Consider the following 27,255-nt stretch of genomic DNA (forward strand, 5'->3'; position numbering starts at 1 on the left):
TCCATGGACTACAAAAAAAAATGATCATAAACAAGTTGCTACACCAGTTCAAAATGTATGCCGATGGATCTGGATGTGAGGAGGTGCTGAGGTGAAGTAGCATATGCACTTCCAGTGAGACGAGCATGCTCTCCTCTGAAGAGATGTCAATGAGCAGGAAGAGAGCTCCTGGGCATATTGGTATTTCTAAGGAAAATGCATCCCTTTCCTCAGTGACTCTCTATCTGATATGCATAACCAGTGTATGTGCTGAGTCAGACACTGACCTTTTCTTTTTTTCTTAAGTATTACAGCATTATGTTCAGAGTCTGAGTAAGGAGAATGTTACGGTCAGTTGCTTAGCAGGGGCTAGGATCCGCCACATTACACACGTACTCGGGTCATTGGACCACAGTTACCAATATGAGTCCATCGTCCATGTGGGAGTAAATGACCTGAGACATCTCTCCCTAGACTATATGAAGAGAGACATCATGGAGCTGTCGGAATATGTGTCTCAGGCTGGTATGATCCTAGCATTGAGCAGCATTTAACATTCTCAAAGGATGATGCCAAAATACAAAAAAAAGATGATTGTCTTTAATAATTGGTTTAGTTTCTGGCTTCATTCTAAGGAGGTGCAGTATTTGTCAGCACGGAAGGAGATGGTGAACAGATCATTCTGCTTTGCCAGGGATGGTCTGCACCTCTTCCCCCCTAGGCTTTTGAATATTAGCTAAAACATTTGTCTTTCCCATAGTGCCTTTTTTAGGCAATGTCAGACTGAAAGTACTTCCGACATAGCAAATCAAAACCAAGAAAATCTAAATGTATTACTGCTCAATGCTAAGAGTCTAAACAAAAGAATCCACTCCTTAGAAGCTCTGTTTACCCTAGAGAATGCTGACATATGTGCGGTCAGTGAGACATGGTTTAAAGCTGTGGCGAGCACACCAACAGTGCAAGGTTATAATGGTTTCCACACATTTAGGCCAGCCACTTCACAGGCAGGGACTAAAGCTTGGAAGTGCCTCTGTTTATATCAAAAGTAAATATACTTCAAGAATGGTCAAACAGGACAATGCACTTGAGCTGCTCCATGTTCAAATCACACAGGCAAAATCCAATACCACTTCCTTGCAAGCTACAAGTCCCCCTCTGTGACCCAGGAAGCCCATAACATGTAGTTAAACTTTACACTAACTATCCAACTCAGTACCATATTCATGGGTGACTTTAATTACCCCACTATTAAATGGGAATCTTATACGACACCAAACGTACATACACAGAGACTCCTGGATTTTGTAAACACAAACTCCCTGTATCAGATAAGTCAGTACACCAACCAAGGGGTGCAACCATATTGGATCTGGTCCTCACTAATATGGGAGAGTGCTGCACACCCCCTACTGTAATGCCTTCTCTGGTAAGGTCAGACCACAAAATGGACTCCTTTTGAAGTAAAAAAAAAAAAAAATAAAACCTGGATCCCCAGCTAAACCTGGAATATTCAGGAACTATTCTAAGGCTAACTTCCGTAGGAAAACTTGGCAAATTTTCAAGCCCCCATAAACCCTGAGAACACTGCTGCCTATGCAAAACTGTTCACAGAAACCGTGTTACAAGCATGTTAATAGCTGCATAGAAGCAGCTGTACCCAGCAGGAAGAAGTACAGAACTAACTCAAACAAGCCACCCTGGTGGAATCACAAAGTCAATAGGCTGTATAACAGGAGGAAGAAAATCATGGCAAAAATTAGGAGGTGCAGCACCCAGCAGGATAAAAAAAACTCTCATCAAACTAAACAACTCTGAGGACAAATAAAGTCTACCAAAGCCAAATTTGAGTTAAGTTTGGCCTCCTAGGACAAAGACAACCACAAAGCATTCTTTAGCTATGTCTGCAACCTCAAAGGCCATCCACAATTGTGTGCAGAGCTCATTGTAAATGGACACACCTACACTGAGCCAGACGATGTTGAAAATCTCCTGGCTGATAAAATTCAGCGCCAGCTATCTCCCCCTCAACCTTCCCTCAGGAAATATCATCAAATCCCCTACTATCACTAGGGAACAGGTCCTTAATGCTCTCTCTAAGGCCATGAACACTGCATCATTGGCCCAGACAGTATCCCAGGATGCCTTTTGAATAGCTTGAAACATGATCTATCAGGGTCTCTGGAATTATAGCCTCCAAACAGGCTTCGTGCCTCATAAATGGAGAAAGGCAACAGTCCTCCCTCTGCATAAAGGTGGGCCATCTACAGACCTTGGAAACTACAGGCCCATAAGTCTCACCAGTCTTGTATGTAAAGCCATGGAAAGAATGATCATGGAGATGATCAACAGAGAGATAGTAAACCTCCAGACACAGGACCCAACTGGTTTTGTTAAGGGCAGATCATGCCTACTCAGCCCGGTGGACTTCTTTTGAGAAGGTCACCAAAGCAGTAGATGAGGGCAAAATTGTTCACACTGCCTACTTTGACCTGGCCAAGGCATTTGACCCAATACCCTACTCTGGCATTGTTGACAAACTTAAAAGGTTAGGTACAAACCCATATATCACCCAGTAGATAGCCAACTGGCTCACAGACGGGACCCAGGAAGTTAAAATTTGGAAGTCCAGCTCTACAAAGAGGCCAGTCACAAGTGCAGTTCCTCTGGGATCAGTCCTTGGACTGCTCCTTTTTGGCATTTACTTATCTGAAGTTAAGATTAATGTCAGTGGTCTCTGGCTGACTAAATTTGCAGATGACTGCAGATTAGGCGCTGTCATTGAATCTCACACTGACACAAGTGCTCTCTAGGAGGGACTGACACAGAAAAACAACTGGTGTCAGAGCCGTGGACTAAAACACAATTGCCAAAAAATGCATAATAGTATCTTTTGGGAAGTCACCCATCCCAGGTAACTATTGTATTGACAACTCACTCCTTAGAGTCTACCCAATAGTCAGGAACTTGGGGACACACGCAGATGGTAATCTAGCCTTTGACCATCACATGTCTACAGTGGTGAGGAAATCATTCTATGCTGTACAACTTAATGGCATCCAGGTCCAAGATTCCACTGTATTCAGCATTCCATCAGACCTTTGATAGAGTACAATGGCCCCTTTGGTATGTACCTAACCAGGCATATCCAACAGTTGGAATGTCCACAGAGGTTCCTCAGTGAAAGAATACAGGGTGTAAGTAAAATGCCCTATACAGACAGTTTCAATGCCCTTTTCCTGTATTCTGTCTCCTACAGGCTTTTGAGGGGATGTCCATGCTTTGCATACAGGGCATTGTCAGACCCCACTCTGATGGGCCTCCTGCATATTCACAAAACAAACATCACCAGAATTACCTGTTCTAAAGACTTGAACCTTGCCTGTGATATATATAGGACCTGCTGGAGAGATAGATATGTATCCCAGAGACTACCCCCATCTATGGAACAGGCTCCCCATCAATGTGAAGCAGAGTTCCTCCCAACCCAATTCAAGTGCAACTTGGACGGGAAACTGGAAATTCATCCCTGGTTTGGCACCTATGTCTCTAATGGGCACAGGTGACCTGTAAATGGTTAATCATGGTATCAGAATTTGTCAGATATTTGGGATGCATGGCCCTTGTGGTCATTAGCCTAGAAAACACCTATGCACTTGTCTTTGTATTAATATGTCTGACAGAGGCAGCTTATAAGATGGTGTTAAGTACTGATGTTTTGAGGAATAATGCCAGTACTTCTGGAACTGTTAATAGCTTATAAAATGATACTCCTGCTTTAAATGCAGATTGTCTCTCATGTACCAAGTCCCGACAAATACAAGCCCAGGTAAATGTGGTACAGGCTTTAGTTGTGAAGCAATTGCATCTCATGAGTCTTAATATCACATTAGATCACTTTAGTGAGTCACAACATGCAGATACATTGTACAACACTAACAGTGCCCAGAGTAATGGGATTTCTCTGAACTCTTTGGCTGAGAAACTGCATGCCGTTTGTGTCCGACTTGATAAGCCAGAGATTGTAGTAAATATTACATTGATATAGCATTCATTTAAGGAGATGGAAGGACAGGTTACACAAGCCTCTCAATTGACCGTTTTAGGATAAAGTTGCTGCTTCTGAATTTGAGACGGAGACTTCTGAGGTGGAGCCAACTGAAAAGGGGCAAACTTCCTTGCAAAATAAGTTGACTGATCTCAAGGCCAGGATACACAGAAAATCTAAGATATTTGGTATACCTGAAGAATGGGACAAGAAGTTGGGGCTTGATAAAATTCTGTAACTTATCATCTGAAGTAGGAACTTCATTTGTCAGCAACCTTTGGGTATCGGATCCGATCTCGGATCCGAGCCAGCAACTTATTTCACAGCTAATAGATCCGAGCTCCTAGCTCCTCCCCTTACCCATAACCCCCTGCTAACCCTGAATGACCTCAGATCTAGTTTGCCGCACTTAAACTCGGCAGCTAGGTTACGAGCTCCTGCTTAGATAAGTGATTTTGATTACTTATTTCTTATAAATCCCCTTAAAGTGTGTGTGGTTAGGTTCCTTAGCATTAAAAACCCTATATTTAATTATTTTTTGTGGTAATTTGTGTTCTCCTCCCCTCCCTTCGCTGGTTTGTAGTGTGTGTTCTTGTCAGTTGGGGCCTTATGTGTGAGTGTGTTTTTTGTTTTGTAGTAAAAAAAGAAAATAATGTCTGAGGCCCCAAAGTTGTTTTTTTCCAAGTGCACCGAGTGTGGCCATAAGCTCTCACCAGCGGATGGCCACACTTGGTGTGTCCGGTGCCTTGGGGTTGAACACCTATCTTCTGGTTGCGCGATTTGCGCTGCGTTCAACCCCAGGGCACTGAAGGACCGGAGGTCGAAGCTGATCCTGGCGGGACTTTTGCCCCCGGATTCGGCTTCGGCCTCCGGTACTTCTGTGGCCTCCTCCCAGGCCTTGGTGGTGGCCACTCCTGCCTCTCTTCCCCCCGGCCGGGACTCAAACTCCCACTTCTGCGCCGGAGGAGGGAGAGGCCAGGAAGGAAAAGAGGGAGAAGCACCACAAGCGGAGGGCCGAGGCCTCCGCGTCGGCCCCTCCAGCTAAGCGGGCTTCTCCCTCTAGGTCTTCCAGGTCTAGGTCTCCTCCTTCTTGGACCCGGTCTCCATGCTTTTCACCAGGTCCCGAGGAGGGGGAGACCCGATCTCCATCGAGGTCATCGAGGTGGCACTCCCGGCCTGCCTCTGTGGCCTCGTCGAGATCAACACGCAGCCTGTCGGAAGCTGATTTGGACCGTGTGATGAGAAGGCTCATCCAGGCCCAAATGCAGATGGGAGTGCTCTTGCCCCCCCCCCTCCGGGGGGGAGCTCAACACCCTATTTTGCCCCAATAGCTCCTTCTCTGACCCGCTTCCTGGGTTCGGAGCCGGGCAACGTCGGAGCCGGGGTCGGGTCGGTGCCGACAGTATCTGGTACTTCGGTGCCGACTCTCCCCTCGAGCTTGCCGGATATGAGCTCTCTGAGCCGTGCTCTGAGCTTCGGATCCGGGGGGGGTTTAGTGTGCCTTCGGCTCCATCCAGGTTGGAGCACACTGGCCTCTCGGATCCATTGGTCTCGGCGCCGGCTCTGATCTGCCCTTCGGATCCAGGCGAAGGTCAACTCTCTGATCCCACTGAGAGTGCTCTCCCTCGGCATTCGAGGTGCTGGAGAGGGCACTGTTGAGGGCATCCAGGCCCCCGCTCCCTGCTACGGATCCATCCCGCACTCCCTCTCGTTTGGGTCAGGCTTCCGTCACTCTGCCTCGGGGACAGCCTGCTTTGACGTCTCGGGTCGTTCCACTGGAACAGGACGTTGCTGGTGAGTCCTCCTCGGACAGCCCCCCCAAGGATGTTCCTCACAAGTGGAAGTGTAAGAGGAGGCATGTGGACTCCCCTGAGTCCTTAACAGAAGATACAGATTTGGATGACTGGGAAGGCTCCCCAAGATCACCCCCCGAGGATGTCTCCTTCGGAGACATCATGGAAATGCTTGGGATCGGGGGGGGGGGGTCTGCCCCCAAGGCTTCCTCTGAAGAATCCGTGTTCCTGGAGGCGTTTGAAGCAGGCCCGTCTACCTCTTGGGTGTCCCCTCCGGCCGACCCCCTGGTGGACCGAATTACCACCAGGGTGTGGAAGGAGCCGGACACTGTGGAGCCAGTTCTCAAATGCCCCGATAGGATCCTGAGCCCCCCTTCGGAGAAGTCCCACTGTCCCCCTGTAGATGCCATGTTAGTGGTGGCAGCCACCAAGAGGGAATTAGCTCAGGAGAGTCCCTCTGTGCATCCACCTAGCAAGGAGTCCCACTTGATGGATCGCCTAGGGAAGCGGGTCTTTAGTTCAGCGACCTTCTTAGTAAGGTCCCTGAACTACATGGCACATGTCATTAGGATGCAGCGAGACCTTATCAAAGAGTACGCTGCTCCCCCCCCCCCCCCCGGAGTCCATGTCGGCGGAAGACGAGCAGTTGTATTCCACTCGCATGGCCACTCTAAGATCAATATCGAATACCTCTATGCGGCTTTTATCCCATGCCACTGAGGGAGCCGCTAGAGCCAGCGGAGCAGGCCTAGTCATGAGACGTCAGGCCTGGCTCCGACACTGTGACTTCGCGGAACCCTTCAAGGCGTCATTTGCAAATGCCCCTTTTGATGGTTCTGCCTTATTTGGCAAGACCGTTCGCGAGACTTTAGTCCAGAGCGAAAAGGACAGGAAGACGCTGTCTGCCGTCGGAGTCCGCTTCTCTGCTCCCCAGAGGTCCTTCTCCAAGAACCAAAAGGGACAGAAGAAGATGTGGTTCCGGAAATCGCAGCATTCACAACCTGCTCCGGACAACCAGTCCTTCCGTGGCAGAGGAGGACAGGGAGGACGCCGCCCTAGAGGCAGAGGGGGCCCGAAAAATTTTGGGTCCAGAGAATCCTTCTCTGATCGACCCATGCAGCAACCCTGAGGGGTGGCCTTGACTGCTCCACTCTGGAGGCAGTCGGGGGGGGGGGGCGTTTCTTGAGGCACCTGGCAAATTGGGAGTCCATCACAACGGATCGCTGGGTGCTTCGCATCATATCCTGAGGTTACCACATTCCCCTGTATCACATCCCCAAAATCAGAAACGTCCCCGATGTACCACCCGATCAGAGAAAGGTAGCAGCTGCAGAGATTCGGCAGCTCCTTAAAAAAAAAAATAAATAAATAAAAAAAAGCCATCCAACCCATACCCCCAGGCCAGTTTGGATTAGGGTTTTACTCCAGGTTCTTTTTGGTGCCAAAAAAGACGGGGGACTTAAAGCCAATCCTCGACCTTTCTTCCTTGAACCTGTTAGTAACCAAACAAAAATTCCGGATGGTCACCCTTCAATCCATCCTCCCCCTTCTGAGAACGACTGGATGTGCTCAATAGACCTCAAGCATGCGTACTACCACATTCGGATGGACAGACGATCCAGGAGGTTTCTCCGCTTCCGGCTGGAAGCCAGTCATTACCAGTTCAGGGTCCTTCCCTTTGGTCTCACCACAGCCCCCAGGGTGTTTACCAAAGTATTAGCAGTGATAGCTGCCCACCTGAGACTCCAGGGAATACAGGTTTTTTCCATACCTGGACGACTGGCTCTTGACCGCCCCAACAAGGCATCTACTCTGCTCAGCCAGGGACTACTTCCTTCGACTTGCCCCCCGGCTGGGCATCATTATCAACATGGACAAGTCCTCTCTTGAGCCGACCCAGGTGATAGAGTTCATAGGAGCCAAAGTAGACACGAGGTACCTTCTAGCATTCCTGACTGTGGAACGACTGCAAAACCTGAGGCTTCATGTGCGGGCCATCCTCCAATTAGAAGCTCCACCGGCGGAGTTGGTCCTGAGAGCTCTAGGCTCCATGGCGGCAATCACTCACTCTTCTGACGTTGGCTCGTCTCAACATGAGGGTCCTGCAGTGGACCCTTCAAGTCCAGTGGTCCTTTCTACACCACCCCCCAAGCCATCCTATTCCCCTCAACAGGGCTTGCAGGAGGGCTCTCTTGTGGTGGCTCCACTCCCCGGACCTCCATACGGGACGTCCCTTCTCCATGCCTCTCCCCCTCGCCACGGTGACCACAGACGCCTCTCGCTTCGGGTGGGGGGGGGCATTGCTCAGGCAGGACGGTCCAAGGCACGTGAAACGACACAGACCTCTTTGCATATCAATGTTCTGGAGATGAGGGCGGTGCTCTTGGCGTTGCAGGCACTTCCTGTAGGAACTATTGCGATACAGACGGACAACATGTCAGTTGTCTGGTACATCAACAAACAGGGGGGGACCAGGTCCTGTCCTCTCTGTCGAGAGGCCATGAGAGTGTGGGAATGGGCGATCTCCACCAGCCGCTTTCTTATTGCAACGCACATTCCGGGATGGTCCAACATACTAGCGGACAGACTCAGCCGCACCATCCTTTCACCTTACGAGTGGTGTCTCAATCCCCAGGTAGCGAAGCGGATTTTTGCCGTGTGGGGGCAACCCTGTTGCGATCTCTTTGCCTCTCCCTCAAATACGAAATGCAACAGCTACTTCGCTCTAATCCCCCCCCTCGGGGAATCTCAGAGAGACGCTCTGGTGCATGCTTGGCCTCCCGGTCTGCTTCATGCGTATCCTCCTCTACTCCTGATGCTGAAACTCGTACAGAAAGGCAGTCTGTTGGGGAGCAGAATGATCCTCATTGCCCCATTCTGGCCTCTTCAGACGTGGTTCCCTTACCTGTGGTCTCACCTGGTGAATCCTCCTTGGATTCTGGATCCCCTACCGGATCTAATATCTCACCCGCTAGGTCTCCTGACCCCGAATCTGGACAGCCTAAAGCTGACAGCTTGGCTGCTCCAGTTCCACTCTTAGTCAGGACTCCTGGTATCTCTTCCCCAGTTAAAGCCATACTAGTAGCAGCACACAAACCTCCCACTAGAAGGGTCTATCGCAGTAAGTGGAAGCGTTTCTCCATCTGGGGGGAGCATCATAATTTAGATCCCTTCACAGCACCGTTGCCGACTGTGTTTGAGTTCCTTACAGGTCTTTTTCATCAGGGGGCTAGCTGCTCAACGGTCAAATTACAACTAGCAGCTATTTCTTATTACCATGTGGGACATGAATCAGGGCCTTTGATCACGGCAAAATTGTGCAAAACCTTTCTCAAGGGTACTTTCTTGCTCAGACCCCCTATCAAAGACATTGTACCCCCTTGGGATTTATCACTTGTCTTACAGGCCTTGACAGCTCCCCCTTTTGAACCTGCCGCTTCGGTTGATCTTAAGTAGTTATCCTGGAAAACTGCGTTCCTGGTCGCTATTACTTCAGCGAAAAGAGTTTCTGAGCTTCAGGCCCTTTGTGCAAAACCCCCGTACTTGGCCTTCCACCAGGATAGAGTATACCTCAGGACCAATCCCTCATTTCTTCCTAAGGTGGCCTCAGAGGCGAATATCAATCAATCTATTAACCTGCCTGTCTTCTTTCCTAAATACCAAAACAAAGGAGAATACAAATTGCATTCGTTAGATGTGCACAGACAACTGTGCTTCTACATTCATACGACTGCTGGTCATAGACAATCTGACCAGTTGTTCATCTCCTTTGCCAAATTTAACTTGGGCAAATCTGTTTCTAAAGTCACTCTGTCACGATTGATATCACAGTGCATTCTATTGGCCTACAAAAGTTCTGGAAGGCCCGCACCTCAGGCAGTACGTGCGCATTCTACTCGTTCTATATCTACCTCTGTTGCCTTTAGGTCTAGAGTGTCGTTGGATGATATTTGCTCTGCAGCTACTTGGTCCTTATCCCATACTTTTATCAACCTTTATAAGCTGGATGTTCTTTCCAGAGGGAGAGCATCCTTTGGCTCCGCAGTGCTCCGGAACATCCTTCCATGAAGGCCACCCAAGATCTAGGTAGCTGGGGACTCTGTCCCAAAGGTTGCTGACAAATGAAGTTCCTACTTCAGATTAAGAAGTTATGTACTCACCATAACGTTCCATCTGAGTAGGTATCTTCATTTGTCTGCAACCATCCCCCCCCCTTCCCCCTGACCTTCGGATTTTAGTTCTGGATGTCCCTTCCTTAGTTCCTTCAGGATGTATCTAGCCTGTTAGCTGCTTATATACAGGCAAACTTGATCTGAGGTCAATCAGGGTTAGCAGGGGGTTATGGGTAAGTGGAGGAGCTAGGAGCTCGGATCTATTAGCTGTGAAATAAGTTGCCGGCTCGGATCCGAGATCGGATCCGATACCCAAAGGTTGCAGACAAATGAAGATACCTACTCAGATGGAATGTTATGGTGAGTACATAACTTCTTATTTTCACTCGGTGCTTCGAGATGACAACAAAGGTATTAGACCTCTAAGCACACAAGAACTACTTTTAATACCTTAAAGACTATCTTGGCCTGCTGTAGTACAATTCGAGTAGTGTAATGACAAAGACCTTTTTGCTGTCATTGCTGCGTGTAGCTTCAATTTCAGTTTTTGCTGACTTGCCTTATGAAGTTTATTAAATGTCCAGGTTTTGCTGATACAAGGCAAAGATTTATGGCAAAACCAGATGTACTGTAAGTCTCCTTTTATTTAGCAAACTGTAGAAGATTGTCAGTCTGAATCCTGGCCCTCCCCCACCGATGGAAACTGAAGTCAGGCATGAAGGTCGTCTCTAATACTGTAATACACTGATCTGAAGTAGTTTACTTAATTTGGTCTTCAACCTGTGTGATACGGATCCGTATCTGATCTGAGCTGACAACTTAGCATCTGCTTCGAGCTCCAAGCTCCTCCCCTTACCCATAATACACCTCCACTACCTTTCAACCCCCAGATCTCGTTTGCCGTGAATAGCTTATGCATTGTGATCTCTTGAGCTCGGTTCCCCTTCCTCCTCCCCTTGCTTGGTGCGTCGAGTTATAGTTTCTTAGGGTAGTTAACTTACAGTAATTGTGTGGATTTGCTGCTTCCCCTCCCTCCTCCTCAGTGTTTTTCTGTGTGTGTCTGTGGTGAGTGGGTGTTCTCTGAAAGAAACAACTTTTTCTGTAGTTCCTTCTTTCTGCTGATAGTGCATTGTTTGAAAATAGGCTTGTCAGCCACACTAAGTGTGGCCATAAGTTATCCCCTGCGGATGGCCACACTTTGTGTGTTATGTGCTTGGGCGTGGCCCATCTGAGTGTAGACTGCACTGTATTTGCGGGGTACAACCCCCCCCACCATTAAAGATGGGAAGGCCAAGTTGGCCGTAAAAGGCCTTCTTCCCCCTTCAGAGACTGTTGCCTCGTCTTCGGTCACAGCGACTGCTGTGGCCGCCTCTTCTTCTCTTCCCCTGGCTTCTCCTCCCTCCCAGGCTGGGACTCAACCTCCTGTGCAAAAGCCTGTGGAAGCGGAAAAGGGGCAGAGAGAAGGAGAGAGAGTCAAAGGCGAAGGAAAAGCACAAGAGGTCTCCGGACCTCCCTTCTCCAGTGAAAACTTTACTGATCCGTGACTCGCCCCGGCTCCAATCCCTGAGGTTTTCCCCAGAGCCAGAGGAGACATGCTCAGCTTCTAGGGCCTCAGTGCCCCGATCCGCAAGGTCCGAGTCCGTGGCCTCGTCGAGGTCCACCCGGTCTTTGTCTGAGGTCGATATGGATAAAATGATGAGGTTCATCCGTACTGATCCAGATGATGATCTTGCCAGCCCCCTCTCCCTCATGAGGGGGGAGCTCGCTTAATTTTTTCCAGCCGATATCATCTTCTCCGATCCGTCCATTGGGTTTGGAGTATCCGATCCGTCCATTGGGTTTGGAGTATTCGAATCTGAAGATGGCTTTAGTCAAGGGGTCTGAGCCGGAGGTACTTGCCTCCTCGATGCCGACAGCTGCCTGGAGCATGTCTGATCTGACCAGTTCGGACTTAAGCCGCTCTCTAAGCTGGAGCTTGGGTGTCGGATCTGAGGGATTGGAACGTTTTCCATCGGCCCTGCCGTTGTCTGGCCAAGTTCCCTTCCTCGGAGCTCCGTCCGATTCTCTCGTCAGTCCCAGGGAGACCGGCCTTCTTATTGGTTTCTCAGGAGGTTCGCTTTCCTTCGGCGTTTGACGTGGTAGAAAGGGTTCACTGTGCAGGATCGAGACCCCTGACTGCCCCCTCTGACTCCACCCAGACCCCCTCGGCTCTTTCTATGGTCCCCATCATTTTACCTGAGGGACAGCCCGTGCTAGAGTAGCCCCAGACTTGTTCCCCCTGAGGAACAAGTTGCTTGCCAGTTCTCCCCAGAAAGCCCCATAGGAGAGGTACCGCACAAGCATACGTGCAAGAGGAGGTACTTTGACTCCCCCGAGTCCTTCACCAAGGATACGGACTTGGATGAAGGAGAAGGTTCCCCTAGGTCACCTCTTGAGGATCTCTTTTGGAGACATCATGGAAATCCTGCTCTAGTGGGGAGGTTGGTCTGCCCCCAAACCTTCATCTGGCAAGTCCGTGTTTCTGGATGCTTTCGGCATGGGCCCATGTACTTCCTGGGTGTCCCCTCCAGATCCTTTGGTGGATCTGGTCACCTCGCGGGCATGGAAGGAGCCGGACACCATAGAACAAATTCCAAAAAGACCTGACAAAAGTTTAAATTCCCCCCATAGACAGACCAGCATGGAACAAGGGCTCCTCTGTAGACGCTATGGTGGTAGCAGCAGCCACAAAGAAGGAACTTGCCCAGGAGAGTTTCTCGGTTCATCCTCCTGACCGAGAGTTGCGGATGATGGACCGCCTTGGGAAGTGGGTGTACGCTTCAACTACCTTTTCAATTAGGGCGCTAAACTACCTGGTCCATGTCACCGAACTCCAACGAGACCTGGTAAAGTAGCTGGAGGAGTCTCCCCCTCAGTCCATGTCACAGGAGGACAGGTCTTCGTTCTCCGCGAGGATGGCCACTTTGAAAGCAGTCTCAAACACGTCCATGCAACCCACATGCTACTGAAGGAGCGGCTAGAGTGGCTGGGTCTGGTGTGTCCACGAGACGCAATGCCTGGCTCAGGTTATGTCAATTCTCGGAACCTTTCAAGGCGTCCTTTGCCAATGCCCCATACGATGGCCCTACTCTTTTTGGTAAGACCATCAGAGAGACATTAGTCCAGAGTGAGAAGTACGGGAAGACACTGTCTGCCATAGAGATCTGGTTCTTGAACCTTCAAAGGTCCTTTTCCCGGAACCAGAGTGTGCAGAAGATGTGGTTCAGGAAGTCGCAGTATTCCAGGGACACTCGGGGCTCTTCTTCCCCCAGAGGCAAAGGAAGACGGAATGGACGTTGGCCCAGAGGCAGAGGGGGTCAGAGGAATTTTGGGTCTTGAGAACCTTTCTCGGACAGACCCGGGCAGCAAACCTGAGGGTTGGCCCGACTGCTCTACTTTGGAGGCAGTTGGGGGATGATTGTCCTTGCTTCTGGTGGTATGGGAGTCCATAACATCAGACCGCTAGGTGCTTCAGATCATATCCAGAGGATACTCTATCCCCTTTGTGGGTCCCCCCAAATCTCCCAGACACCTCCTAGATGTACTACCCACTTAAAGGGAGGCAGCAGTACAGGTAATTTCCAAGCTGCTAGAAAAACGAGCCATCGAAACCATTCCCCCAGATCAGTCCGGATTGGGCTTCTACTCCAGGTTCTTCTTGGTGCCAAAGAAAATGGGGAACTTAAGGTCCATTCTTGACCTTTCTACCCTGAACCTTTCAGTTGCCAAAGAGAAGTTCCGGATGGTCACATTACAGTCCATCATGCCATATTTGCAAGAGAGCGACTGGATGTGCTCGTTAGACCTCCAAGATGCTTACTATCGCATAAAGATGCACAGAAGCTCCAGGAGATTCCTCCGCGCTTACTAATTTCAAGCCTTACCCTTTGGTCTCACCGCAGCCCTCGGGGTGTTTACCAAAGTGATGGTGGTGGTAGCGGCTCACCTGAAGCTTCAGGGGATTCATGTCTATCCGTACCTGGACAGTTGGCTCCTAACTGCTCCCACCAGGTGTCTACTCTCCCAAACCAGGGATTATTTCCTGATTCTTGCCCTGCGTTTGTGTATCACAATCAACACATCCAAATCACTCCTAGATCCTGTACAGGTGATAGACTACATTGGTGCCAGGATAGATACTCTACAGTGCAAAATCTTTTGACCTCGAAGAGAGTACAAAACCTGAGGATGCATGTCTCCCTGATCTACTATTCTCATCTCCCAATGGCAGAATCGGTTTAGATGGTGGCGACCATAACTTTTGTTCCGTGTGCCCGGTTACACATGAGAATTCTACAGTGGACTCTAGCTGTACAGTGGTCTCTGTTGGAACTGCTATTGGCATACCCAATTCATCTGTCGAGTCTGTTGGTCGTCCCCCCTCATATGGTGGATGTGTTCTCCGGACATTTTGGAGGAATGACCCTTCGTTCCAGCCCCAGCCCAAGCCACAGTGACCACGGACGCCTCCCAACTTGGGTGGGGGGGCATAGTTCGGGCAGGATGGTCCAAGGTCTGTGCTCCCCTGTAGAGACCAGCTTGCACATAAATGTCCTAGAGATTGCAGGCCCTTCATACCTTTCTTCCTCTGGGAACGATTGCATTTCAGTCAGACAACATGTCAGTGGTCTGGTACATCAACAAACAGGGACGAACCAGATCTTACCCTCTTGTCGCGAGGCTATGAGTGTGGGAATGGGCGAGCTCCCACCGGTCACTTTCTCATTGCAACGCACATTCCGGGAAGGTCCAACATCTTAGCAGACAGGCTAAGTCGGACTATTCTGATGCCTTACGAGTGGTCTCTGAATCTTTCAGTATCGGAACAGATCTTTCACGAGTGGGGTCGACTTTGCTGCAATCTCTTCGCATCTCCTTCCAAAGCAAAGTGTAGCAAGTTTTTCGCTCTGAATCCTGTGCTGGGGGGAGTCTCCCCAGAGATGCTTTAGTTCATGTATGCTTACCCGCCAGTACCTCTTATTCCAAGCTTTCTACAGAAAGCTCGTCGACTGGGGAGCAAAGTGATCCTCATTGCCCCGTTTTGGCCTCGTCAGGTATGGTTTCCCTTCCTTTGGTCTCACCTTCTGGCTCTGCCTTGGATCCTGGATCCCATTCAGGATCTGATCTCACACCCTTCAGGGGTGCCTCATCCGAATCTGGACAGTTTGAAGCTCGCAGCTTGGCTGCTCCAGTTCCCATGATTGCTAGGACTCCCGGACTATCTTCCTCAGTTAGATCTATTTTGGTGGCTGCTCATAAGTCTTCGACCAGGAAGGTTTATCTCAGCAAGTGGAAACGTTTTTCCTTTTGGGCCTCTCCAAGAAGTTTAGACCCCTTCACGGCTCCTATTCCCACCATTCTTGATTTCCTAGCTGATATTTTTCAATACGGAGCTAGTTCTTCTACTGTCAAGGTTCAGTTGGCTGCCATCTCACATTTTCATGGTGAGAGTTCTGCCACTTTTTAGCCTCTTCCAGACTGTGTAAAGCCTTTATCACAGGTACCTTTTTGTTACGCCCTCCAATCAAAGATCCTGTTCCTCCATGGGACCTTACTGTGGTTCTTCAAGCTTTGGTCGCTCCACCTTTCGAGCCTTCTGCAACAGCAGATCTCAAATTTTTAATTTGGAAAACAGCTTTTCTGGTGGCTATTGCCTCTGCCAAAAGGATTTCATAATTACAGGCGTTGTCCATCAAAGGTCCTTACATGATATTCCACAAAGATAGGGTTTCCCTTCGAACCAATCCAGCCTTTCTTCTTAAGGTGGCATCATCTGTCAATATCAGATCAGACCATCAATTTGCCTGTGTTTATTTCCTAATTTTTCTAACAAAATGGAATACAAACTCCATCTTTTGGATGTTCATAGATGGTTACGATTCTATTTACACAGGACAAAAATTTCCGTAAATCTGATCAATTGTTTGTGTCTTTTTATCTCCAAGATCACTATTGCTAGATGAATTTCTTCATGCATCCTTCAGGTCTATAAGGACAGAGGCATGTCTCCTCCAGGTCAGGTGAAGGCTCATTCCACTAGGTCCATGGCTATGTCTGTGGCCTTTTGGTCTATAGTGTCATTGGATGGTATTTGTTCTGCAGCTACTTAGTCCTCCTCTCATACATTTATTTCTCATTGTAAATTGGATTTGACTTCCAGAAGGAGAGCATCCTTTGGTTCTGCGGTGCTCCAGAATATCCTTCCATGAGAGTCTCCCAGGAGTTTAGTAGCTGGGGACTCTGTCCCACAGGTTGAAAACCAAAATGAAGTAAACTACTTCAGATAAAGAAGTTATGTACTCACCATAATGTTCCATCTGAGTAGTTCTACTTCATTTGCCTTCAACCGTCTCCCCCCCCCCCTTCCCCCTGACCTTGTCATATGGACAACCTGCGGGCTGCAGTTGTAGGTCATAAAGTATTTTTCAGGTCGGGTTATCAGTATAAAGGTCAGCAAACTCGATCTGGGGGTTGGAAGGTGGTGGAGGTGTATTATGGGTAAGGGGAGGAGCTTGGAGCTCTGAGCAGATGCTAGTAAAGTTGCCGGCTCAGATCCGATACGGATCCATATCCCACAGGTTGAAGACAAATTAAGTAGAACTACTCAGATGAAATGTTATGGTGAGTGCATAACTTTGTTTTCTGTACTTTTCCATGTGCCTTTGTTCTCACCCAGGGACGGAGTTGTAGATTTAGCTTTTGTTCCTGTTGTGCTGACATTGTTGTGAAGAAAGGCCTTCTCCTTTTTCACACTAATGCTACATTCACCCTGATGACATCAGTCCACTACATATTGAAGGTTCATGTAATTGCCATTTCATCGAAAATTGATAACTGGCTTATGATGGTTCAATTTATGGTCAATTTCTGGAATATCGACACAGGCCTAACACAGGCCTAAAGCAGATGATACAAGGCCATGTCAAACCCAGAGCTGTTGGACATGCTACAAATCCCAATGGATCTAAACCTTCATCACAATAAACAAAACATGCTGGAGGATAGGTTCCTGACCCAGAGACTCCCCAGACTCTGGAAATGTCAAGCAGAGTGCCTCTTTGGACCTCTTCAAGAGGAACCTTGACGATTGGATAGGAGAAAGGAAATTCACCCCAGGGATCACGTCAGTCGCCCTGCTAGTACCAACCTATGAACCTATTCTCAGCATTAGTGCAGAGTTAGATAATTTATGTAATTCTATATTATTCATTGATGGTGATGAGAATGCTGTTCTAAATTTTCATTTAGACCACTGTCCTCTTCCCAGAAGAAATACAAGTAATATAGAAAAACGGGAGCCTGCTGCAATCTTTTTAATACAGGAGAATTTGTAAGTTCATGTGAGAAGTATCCTCATAAAATGGGATGTACTCACTTGAGAGACATCTACATTAGTTTCTTAATACTGGTAAAATATCACTTGTTAAAACTGCAGAAAAAAATGGCATTTTGATGTATAGCATAATCAGTTTAACTTCACTGAAGGGGAGGATTAAGAGGACATCCATTTCTGAAATGACTGCTGTTTAAATTCACACATCAGCTGAATTGTCCTACCAGAATCTGCCCACAGAGACAAAGCCTCCCTTGCTGGTTAAAATGGTGAAGGAAATTGAGTACTACTTTCAGAGTGGTAAAGAATTCACCTTTGATGTATCCATAACAGAAGTATCACAACTGTGTTAGCATATCTAGGGTGGGGCAAAGGGGGGAAGCTTTCCCAGGAGCAAGGTTTTAGGGGGTGCGACCTGCAGATCTGCCCCCCCCCCCCCATCTCAGATGTGACTACTGCTGTTTAGGAATGAGGGGAGGAGTGACGGATCAGAGAGAAAAAACAAGTTTCTGTAAACTTTGAGAAAGTTAGTGTTTAATAAATATATATAATTTTTTTCTTTCGCTCTCTGAACACTGTGTTGAGAGGTGCCAGGTCAGAAGGCACCACCAGATGCCATGAGCTGAACCATAGCTGGCTCCAGTGCTTTAACCATGATCGTGTCCCCATTTTTGAATGCACACTAGGAAGATTGGAATGCAAGATGTAAATAGTTGCACTAATGTCATTCTTTAAAATGTCAACACTATTGCAAATTATAAGCCTTTATCATTTTCATGTATTTCATTGCTTGCCAAGCCAAACAGTAAAACTAGAATCCTACTCTATTGCTCTTAAATGTAATACTTTTAACCATGTTTATGTTAAGTTGTACCTAGTTAGTACTGGCTTCTGCGACGTATAGAGATGAAGCATGGCCTGTGACTCACTGAAATGCTGAAGAAGGTGCCGTATGGAGGACTGAACTCTTCAGCAGTACCTGCTTCATAATGATGTAAACACACCACACCATTCCATAGTAATCAGGTTTCCCATTTAAAAGTGCATTTTACTTTAAAACTGAAATGCTTTCTCAGCTGTGTTTTATGCAAGATGTAGTCATAGCCAGAGATAAACAAAATACTTTGAGCTAAAAAAAAAAAAAAAAAGGGTGATGCGTTTCATTTCACCTATAATACGAATAAAAATAGTTGGGTAAGGGCCTGTTGCAGAAGGTCATCCTAGATCTGTTGATGTAATGGTGGTGCTAATGTGCTAACCTGATATGTCAGACCATTACCATTGTCATGATGTTGCTTTGGTAGCTATTGTTGGAAGTGTTTTCTAGTACTATTTTGTGATATTATACCATGATCCCCCCAAAAGCATGCGCTGATTGGTTGGTGTACTAATGGAAAAGGTCCGTCGTGTCCATTTTTTTTAGTATAATTTTTAGTTTTTTCTCACTTTGTCTCGTGGTTAAATGGGGGTTTAATATGGCAAGTTAAATAAAGAGCGAACTCCTCCGCGTTGCTTATTTTAAACTGTCGTTAATATGTTAACCCATTTAGTATATTTATTTGCTTTGTCAGTTGTTTAAAGCCTGCTAAGTTGGCAAGATACGCGTTTGTTAATAAATAGCATGGGTTAACAATAAGCAGAAACATTTGCGAGCTGGACCTAAAAACTAAGCGGAGATGTCCGTTGTATTCTAAAACTGTTAAACGCTATTAGCAAAAAACGGCGACAAGGCGAAAAATAAAACTTGCTTGAGATCTTGATGTACCGCGCATTTTTGCCGCAGCTACAATCGTATATTATGCCATGCCATACATCAGCGGAAGGGCAGTAAACAGGTCTTATACTATTATATTATTTAAGAAAATTTTTATATGCCATTATTTAAGAAAAGTAATAGTTTCTTTTCTTACGTAAATGTGGTCGGGCTTAATGTCTTTCGGTTGGTCCTGTTTGGTCCCTCAGGCTTCACGTTGGGGACCAACTGGTCCAACCGATAGCCCTCGGGACACCAAACTGGATATAATATTACCTTATCATAATAACCTAACCAGACATGTTTTCAGCCCATGTCCAGGCATAGAGAGCCATAACTTAGCTCAGATTTTCTTCCTCCGCTTATTTTTTTGTTTAATGAGTAAAAATATTGGCATCATGGATTTGCTAGAATAGCAGCTGTGTGCAACTACAGTAAGGATTTAACACTTCAGGAAATGTTTAAACATTTGTTCATTTCCTGATCATCTGTTTTGTCCTTTTCAGGGTTGCAGGAGAACCCCCCCCCCCCACCAACTCAAGTTACAGATCCTCTGGATTACCCATATCTGTATGCGCATCTGAGTAAAGCAGAATGCCCAGTAAAAACTCAAACAGATGCAGGGAGAATACGCAGTCTTTGCTGGAGAGACAACCCTGCATTGAGCCAAAAAGGATTCCAGATTTGCAAAGTTAATTAAAAAAAAAAGTCAGAAGGGTAAAGAATGGACACAATTTAAAATGGCTTCATATTACCAAGATATATTTATTCTGGTAGAGGGTAGCAGTGAATGTCCTCATGCTTAGCTCCTCATTTAATTATGTTGGGAAGGAATACCCTCTCTACTTTCACACTTTTTTTTTCCTTGCTTCCATCACCTGCCCTTTGGCTAATTTTCTTCTCGGAGGATTTCTTTTGACTGAAGTTAATTTTTGTGTGTTTTTTGTGTTGTCAGTTCTCAGCGGAGGCAGGGTAGAATTATCCCACTATATGCCTGCAGTTTTTTAGATGCCTGTTGTCAGTAGTCAGTAGTATCAGGCCTTTGGGCATGCCTATCTGTTGAAGTCTGTCCCTTTCCTCTGGCACATTCCTCTCTCCTGTCTCTATTCTCTTCTTTAGAATTTGTGAACCAGCTTCAGGCCACACATTGCCTGACATTGTAGTGATCCTTTTAGGTATGACATGTCTGGTATTTCCCATAGCAGTCTTCAGAGCTGGTTTTATGGTCTGGATTATAGTTTTATGCAGCTTCACTAAAAGTTTATGGTGCATCTCTGTTAAAACTGCCAGGTTAAAGAGCATTACTTATGTGGAGCTCTCTCTAAGAAGAATGTCACGCTACAAAAGCCTGATAAGAGAGAATTGTTTTCTTTAATGAACAATTTATTAGTAAACCGTGATCAGCATTGTAAGCACTGGGTGTGTTCCTTGAGTGTTAAACTGCGGGTTGGCCATTATGGTGTATTGGAAAGGGAATCCCAAAAGTCCCGAGATTTCCTGACAAGTTGTCTCACCTGCTCCACACACACTGGTGACCAGCTGTATTCTGATTACGTGAATATCTTGGTCTCCTATTGTAATGTTTCCTTTCAACATATTTGCTTTTTAGGACTTGTGAAGCTGTGTGTAATGCTCCTCTAATATTTTCCTGGTAATAATTTTTTGGTTTTGTGTTACACACACACAAAATTTAGTAGTCCTGTATGTGTGTGCACATGCACATTTGTTTGGAAATGATACATTTGTAAAATTTTGGAAGGGCTGTGGTTAATGCCTACTTTGCCTACTTCAGTTGCTGAACATTTCATTTTAATTTCATCAAACTTTGCTAGGAACTGGAAATGACAAAAAAATATGAGAGGGCAAAGTAGAATTCAAACTAGTCTGTTAACAACCAGTTTTGTGTTTTGCAGAATATGGAATGTGTTTCGTAAAAGGCATTTTAAGATTGATTTTTTTTTTTACACATCAAAGCATGAACCAGTTATTAATGGAACAAGAAATTATAATAAACTTGGGTAGGTGCATTTCCGAGGCATATTTTCCCCCAGTCCTCATCGATTTCTACAAAGGATATTTACATTTGCTTTTTATAACTGCATTGACCTTCCAGCCATCAGAAGGCTCCCTAAGGAAGTCATCTAAGGGGAGAACTGATGTGGTTGTCCATTCTTAAGGTAACTGAAAGCATCCAACACTGGCTTTCTTGGATAGAATCCATGGCTGTTTAGACATTAACTTTTCAAAAGTTGAAAAAAAAGTTGAAAGAAGTCCAGCAGTAAAGACACATCTGTTGATATACTATTCTTTTCATATTAACACACTTTTTATCATTTTTTGCAGTTATTTAGCAAGGCACGCTATTCCTTAGAAAGTTGGGTAGCTAGTTTGGGGGTGTTTAGAGGTCCTGTAGTACATAACTGGTTGTATGTAGGCACTGTCCACTGTTGTGTAGCCAGTGGCTGCTTCCTTTACTTTACTTTGGTCTCTGGTCATTTTCCCTGATCTCCTTTTGCCAGCACCCCACCCTTTTCCAGTTGCTTTGACCTGGGTCTGGAGCCATACTTGCTGCTCTATTTCTGTATTGGAGCATCAGTTTTGGCAGTGTGCCTGCATCCAGGAGCACTTGGCAACAGAGTAGCCATTTATAGCCCTCAGCAAGAAGAATAAGAATGGGAGTAAAAGAGCATTTGTGTTTTGTGCCCTAAGCTTGTGAAACCTGAGACACTCTGTTTTAAAACATATTTTGCTTGTCTGCATAGCTAGCTCTAAGTAACTGAATTTAGTGCTCTGAAGACATTAAACTTTTCACTTCATGATTTATGATAATGGCTACATGTAGCTGAAAGTTGTTGTCTTAAGCAAAAAGTATGGTGACCTGGAAATATTGCATTTAGTTTGGGAATACATATAGAAACGAGAAGAAAAAGGTGGGAGGGCAAGGTGTGGCTGAAAGGTACATTTCATTTATTAATTCTTTGATTGCCTGCTTTACCCAGGTCAGAGCAGGAGGAGCCACATTTATATTAATGTATATATGTAGACACGCACACGTGTGTGTGTGTGTGTGTGTGTGTGTGTGTGTGTGTGTGTGTGTGTGTGTGTTATAGATTTTTATATGTTAATATGTAGATACATATATGTAGTACATGTACACATGCGCGCATACACAAATATATCTATATCTGCAAACATGTATGTGGAGAAGACTGGCCTCTGGCTGCTCATTTGCTGCCCCCAGGCAGCCTGTGCAACATCCATGCTCTTAGTTAAGCTGAGCAGACAAGTGGTACACACAAGTTACCATTTAACATGTCAGTGTTTTTAAAACTTTTATTTCTTATCTGAGATCAGGAAGAAACACATTTACTGCATTTGTTTGTGCAACGTCCTGTGTATATTTGTGTCTTCTTTGGCAATATTTTGTTTTTTGTCCCGAGTAATAATTGAGAGTGTTGCACCAGCCCATTCAATCTGTTAACAAAAAAACGATAAAACAGTCACCCATTACTGAGAATGTCTTAAGCCTGCCATATACAAATATTTGTTCAGTTAATAATGCTTTGTCTCTTCCAATGATACCATTTCTGAAACAATTTCAAAATTAATTTAATGTTAACCTATAGAGAATTGTATCATAGGTTCATAGGTTGATACTAGGCTATCTGCCCTAGGGCATTTATAAGCTTAGCCCGAGTGTGTTTGGCTTTCGCCACCCTTTTAAATTAGTTGACACTGCCTCTGTATAGTAGGTCACAGAAGATAGCCCTTTTGAGGTTAGTTTACTGTGCCTCTGTCTAGTAGGGACACAGAAGAGATCCCAGGGGTAAACCTACGATCTCCCATCCACTCGTCAAGATTTCTCTTGAAGAGGGTCATTGAGGGACTCTGCCTAACATGGATTGGGATTTTGTTCCAGAGTGAGGGGAGCCTCTGGGATATGAATCTGTCCCTCCAGCATGTCCTATTTATTTCTGTGCTGAGGTTTAAGTCCCTGGAGCGTGTAGCTCTAAGGGATTTGGATTTCTTGAGGTGGAGCATGTCCATTAGTTCTGGGTTGGACATGGCTTTTATACATCAGGCACAGATCGCCTCTGAGTAGGTGGTAAGCAACTGAGTAGAGCTGGAGTTTCTTTAGCCTAACTGCGTAGGGCATCTGTTTTGAGTCCCTTGATCCTCTTGGTGAGGTACTTTTGGGGTCTTTCCAGTTACTGCAGGTGTCGGGTAAGGTACATCCCAAATGGGGCATTGTATTCAATTATGGGCCTGATGAGTAGAGGGGCACAATGGCCTCTCTTGATGTAGATGTGAACCCTTTCGTGATAAGGTGGGCTATATAGAAGGTCTTTCTGAAAGGAGAGATTGCTATCCACTTGGGTCCCCAAATCCCTAATTACTTCTTCTGTACTTAATGGATTACCACTCATGCGGTAATTTGTGGGCACTTTGTTTTTCCCAGAGGGGATGACTATGCATTTTTTGGCATTTAGCTTTAGGCCATGGCTCTGGCACCAGTTATCCGTCTCTGTGAGACCCTTTTGGAGGATGCTTGTGTCAGTCGGCGAGTCTATTATGACACCCAGTTTGCAGTCATCTGCGAACTTGGTCAGCCATAGTCCTCTCATGTTAGCCTGTACCTCAGAGAAATCTATACCGAACAAAAGAGGTCCCAGGACTGAGCCTTGTGGAACGTCACTTGTAACTGGTTTAGAGTCTGACATGGCACCTGCAATTCTGACCATGTGGGTTCTATCCCTGAGCCAGTTTGCAACCCATCTTGTGACATAGGGGTTGATATTTAAGCTGGTGAGCTTATTTATGATGCCCGAGTGGGGTATTGTGTCGAAGGCTTTTGCGAGGTCCAGGTAGGCTGTGTGGACTACCTTCCCTTCATCTATGGCCTTGGTGACTGTTTCAAAGAAGTTGACCAGGTTCAAGAGGCAAGATCTGCCCTTAACAAAAGCCGAATTGGGTAGGATCCAGTGTTTGGAGGTTCCCAATGTCTTTGTTTGAGTTTCATGATATGCTCCATAGCTTTGCAGACCAGGCTAGTCAGGCTTATAGGGCGTCCAGAGTGGGACCACTGTTGCTGTACACCATTCCTTGGGTACATATCCTGTAGTAAGGCTGAGATTGAACAATGACTTTATGTGAGGGTTCAGTTCTTCTTGGAGTTCGTGTAAGATGCAGCCCGGGACACCGTCCGGTCCCATTGATGCTGTGTTTTTTTGCTTTGGAGAGGGCAGCTCTCACCTGTGCATCTGTGATGTCAGGGATGCTACACTCTGTTGGGATAGACATTTGCTCTTTTGAGGGGGGAAGGGGGGGAGAAGTTTGCACTGAACCTGTCTGCCAGGATGTTGGCAATGTCTGTGGGTTCAGTATATTTTTTGTCATTTTGAACTAACTCAGAGCATATCTGGGAGTTGCCACCCAGGTTCCTGACATAACTAAAGAAGGCCTTGTGATTATCTTTAGCATCTTGTGCAATTTTTCTTTCGAAGCTGGCCTTAGATGATTTTATGAGGGATCGTACTTTCTTGTTGTACTAATCAGAGATGCCTTCCCTTTTTGGGATTTTGCTCTATCATGTAGTGGCTTTCTCCTTCTGTTGTATAGCTTATTTATGGCTGGGGTCCACCAGACAGGCCTCCTGCCTTTGGAGGAATGAGTCTTGGTTTTATTTGGGATCCATGCATTCCTGTAGGTGTCCATAGAAAGCGTTTGTAAAGGTTTCTGCGGTTTGGGCCGTATTTTCCACTAGCCCGAGGGCTTTGAAGGATTCCACCTCAGTTTTGAGAAGTTGAAGTTTGCTTACGTTCTTCACCGTGGTTTCCTTGGCTGGGGGTGGGGACGGGATATGGATGTCCAGTGAGATTAATTTATGGTCAGATCTTACCAATGAGGGGTATACCTCTGGTATGGAACATAGAGTCCCCATGTTGGTGATGATCAGGTTCAATATGTTTTCCCCTCTTGTGGGAGTGGTGACCAGTTGTTCCATAGCATTTGAGTTTATAAATTCTAGGAACCGTTGGGGCTTGAGTAGTGCTCCTAGTCTGTTTGGGTAGTTGAAGTCACCCAATATAATGGTGTTTGGAGAGACCTTCATATTCTCCAGTGTTCTCAGGAAAGCCGAGTGGGGTTCCTGAGTTTGGGAGGGTGGTCTGTAGCAGGCTACAAACTGAAAGGCAGTTTTGCCCACTGTTGGTTGCACATGGATGGTCTCCGATGCTTCATGCAGTGCCACTAACCTGGAGGTGTGGGTATCTTTGATGAATATGGATACTCCCCCTCCTTTTGTGGTTCGGTCTGAGTTTTGGGGCCGAAAAGCATGGTATGAGGTATAACCTGGTAGTGCTGGGGTGCTCTCGGGAGCCTTGTACCAGGTTTCTGTTACTGCACAGATATCGATATTCCGTACTGAGGAGAACCTAGAGTGTGTGCATCTTGAGGTTTAGACTTCTGGCGTTGAGCATTACCCTTAGTTTCTTTTTCTTTGTGTTGTCTATGGAGGTGGGTTTGTCTCTTGAGCCTTGCCTAAAAAAGGCACTATGGGGGTGGCAAGAGCCTTAGCCAGTATTCGAAAGCCCAGGGGTGACAGATGCAAGCCGTCCCTAGCGAAGCAACGTGGCTTGTCGAGCATGTCATCCCAGGCTGACAGACACTTGATCCCCTTTGAATGACACCAATACTTTAGCCAATTGTTAAAATTGATCATTTTGTCTTTATACTGTGGCATCATTCTTGGTGAGGGTAAGATGCTACTCAAGGTCAGGGTCATACCGGCCTGGGCTACATGATCAGAGAGCTCCTCTAGGTCTCTCTTCATGTAGTCCAGGGAGGTACGTCTCAGGTCATTCACACCAGCATGGACAATGACGGAGTCATATTTGTACTTGCTTTGGAGTGACCTGAGTGCTTGTGTTATGTGGTGGATCCTGGCACCCGACAGGCAGCTTACAGTGACCTTCTCCTTGTTCAGCCTGGTGAGTGGGACGTCAGTGTGTCTGACAATAGAGTCACCTATTACAAGTGTATTAGGTGTGTTGTTTAGCCTTAAGGGCTGTGACTGTGTGGCACACTGACTTTGTGAACTATGTGATACGTGGGTATTGTTGTGGGGTAGCGGTTGCTTGGATGTCTGCTTTGGAGGTCTCTGCTGCTTGGGCAGATTTTTATTTAGCGCTTCCAAGTGTGTTTTTGTGTGTTTGGTTTTCTGTTGCGATAGGTCTATGTGAGACTGGATTTGTGGTGTGTGTGGTTACCTTCTCCTCCTGACTGACTGCGCCAGTATTGGGTTGAGAGAGCTCAGCCTCCAGTTTGGCTATATAGTTGCATCTCACACATATATTTGAGCTTGTTGGGAGGAGGAGAGGGTGGTCTGTGTACATAAGGCAGTTGTAACATTGCCTCAAGATTCCCAGATTCACCAGCTGGACTGGAGAGTAAACCCGAAACTGACTTTTGGACATGCCAGAATAGTATAAGGAACTACTTTTTTAGAATGAAAATAGAGTGCTTACTTGAGATTTAGAACACTTCTAAGGGAAAAAGTGAAGAGCAGACTTTCTGGAGACGGGAATACTTTAAACCCGTTTAAGCGGCGCTGCCCCATGTGCAAAATTGTGCAAAACCACACAAATGCAGGTTCTAAAGCAGGGAAACTGAAGGAGATAGGAATTGACCCAAAATGGCCAATAAGCTACTAGTTTCAGGGCTGAGACCACTCCTCCAGGGACAGATAGGCTGCTGAAAGCTCCCCACTCTCACTGGTGAACAGAGAAGCTTCCTCCTATCCAAGTAAGGATATGGGCAACACAGGAAACTATACCACAGTCCGGAATTCAACAAAACCTGAAATCTGGACTAATCTAGTTCAGCAAAGGCGGGAAAAGAGTTTTTTTTTTCAGGAAACAGCAGAAAAACACACAGAAAACACTGTAAATGCTATAAACAGGCTAGCACACTTTAGTGTGTAGCCTACAACAGTTATACAATACAAAAACAACTTAAATTGATATAAAACAAGTGCAAAAACTGTAAAAAGCATGAGGCAAATGCAATTTAAACTTTTTGAAGCATAATTTGAAATATACTCTTACTCTGTCTGTGCAACGATGGTTTGAGCCATAAGGTCTGTAATATGTCTGCATGCTTTTCTACATGCTTTACTGTACATATAGCTTCAGAACATT

The 27,255-nt window shown here is 46.2% G+C and overlaps 1 protein-coding gene across 1 annotated transcript in view; it reads left to right on the forward strand.

The window, feature by feature from the left end:
• Positions 1-27,255, forward strand: part of LOC122815718 (aldo-keto reductase family 1 member B1-like) — a 547,809-nt gene that overhangs the window by 77,306 nt on the left and 443,248 nt on the right. The gene's annotated exons all lie outside the window — the stretch shown is intronic.

The sequence above is a fragment of the Protopterus annectens genome, chromosome 11.part0, assembly GCF_019279795.1.
Source record: "Protopterus annectens isolate FY-2018-M chromosome 11.part0, PAN1.0, whole genome shotgun sequence".
Lineage (NCBI taxonomy): Eukaryota > Metazoa > Chordata > Ceratodontiformes > Protopteridae > Protopterus > Protopterus annectens.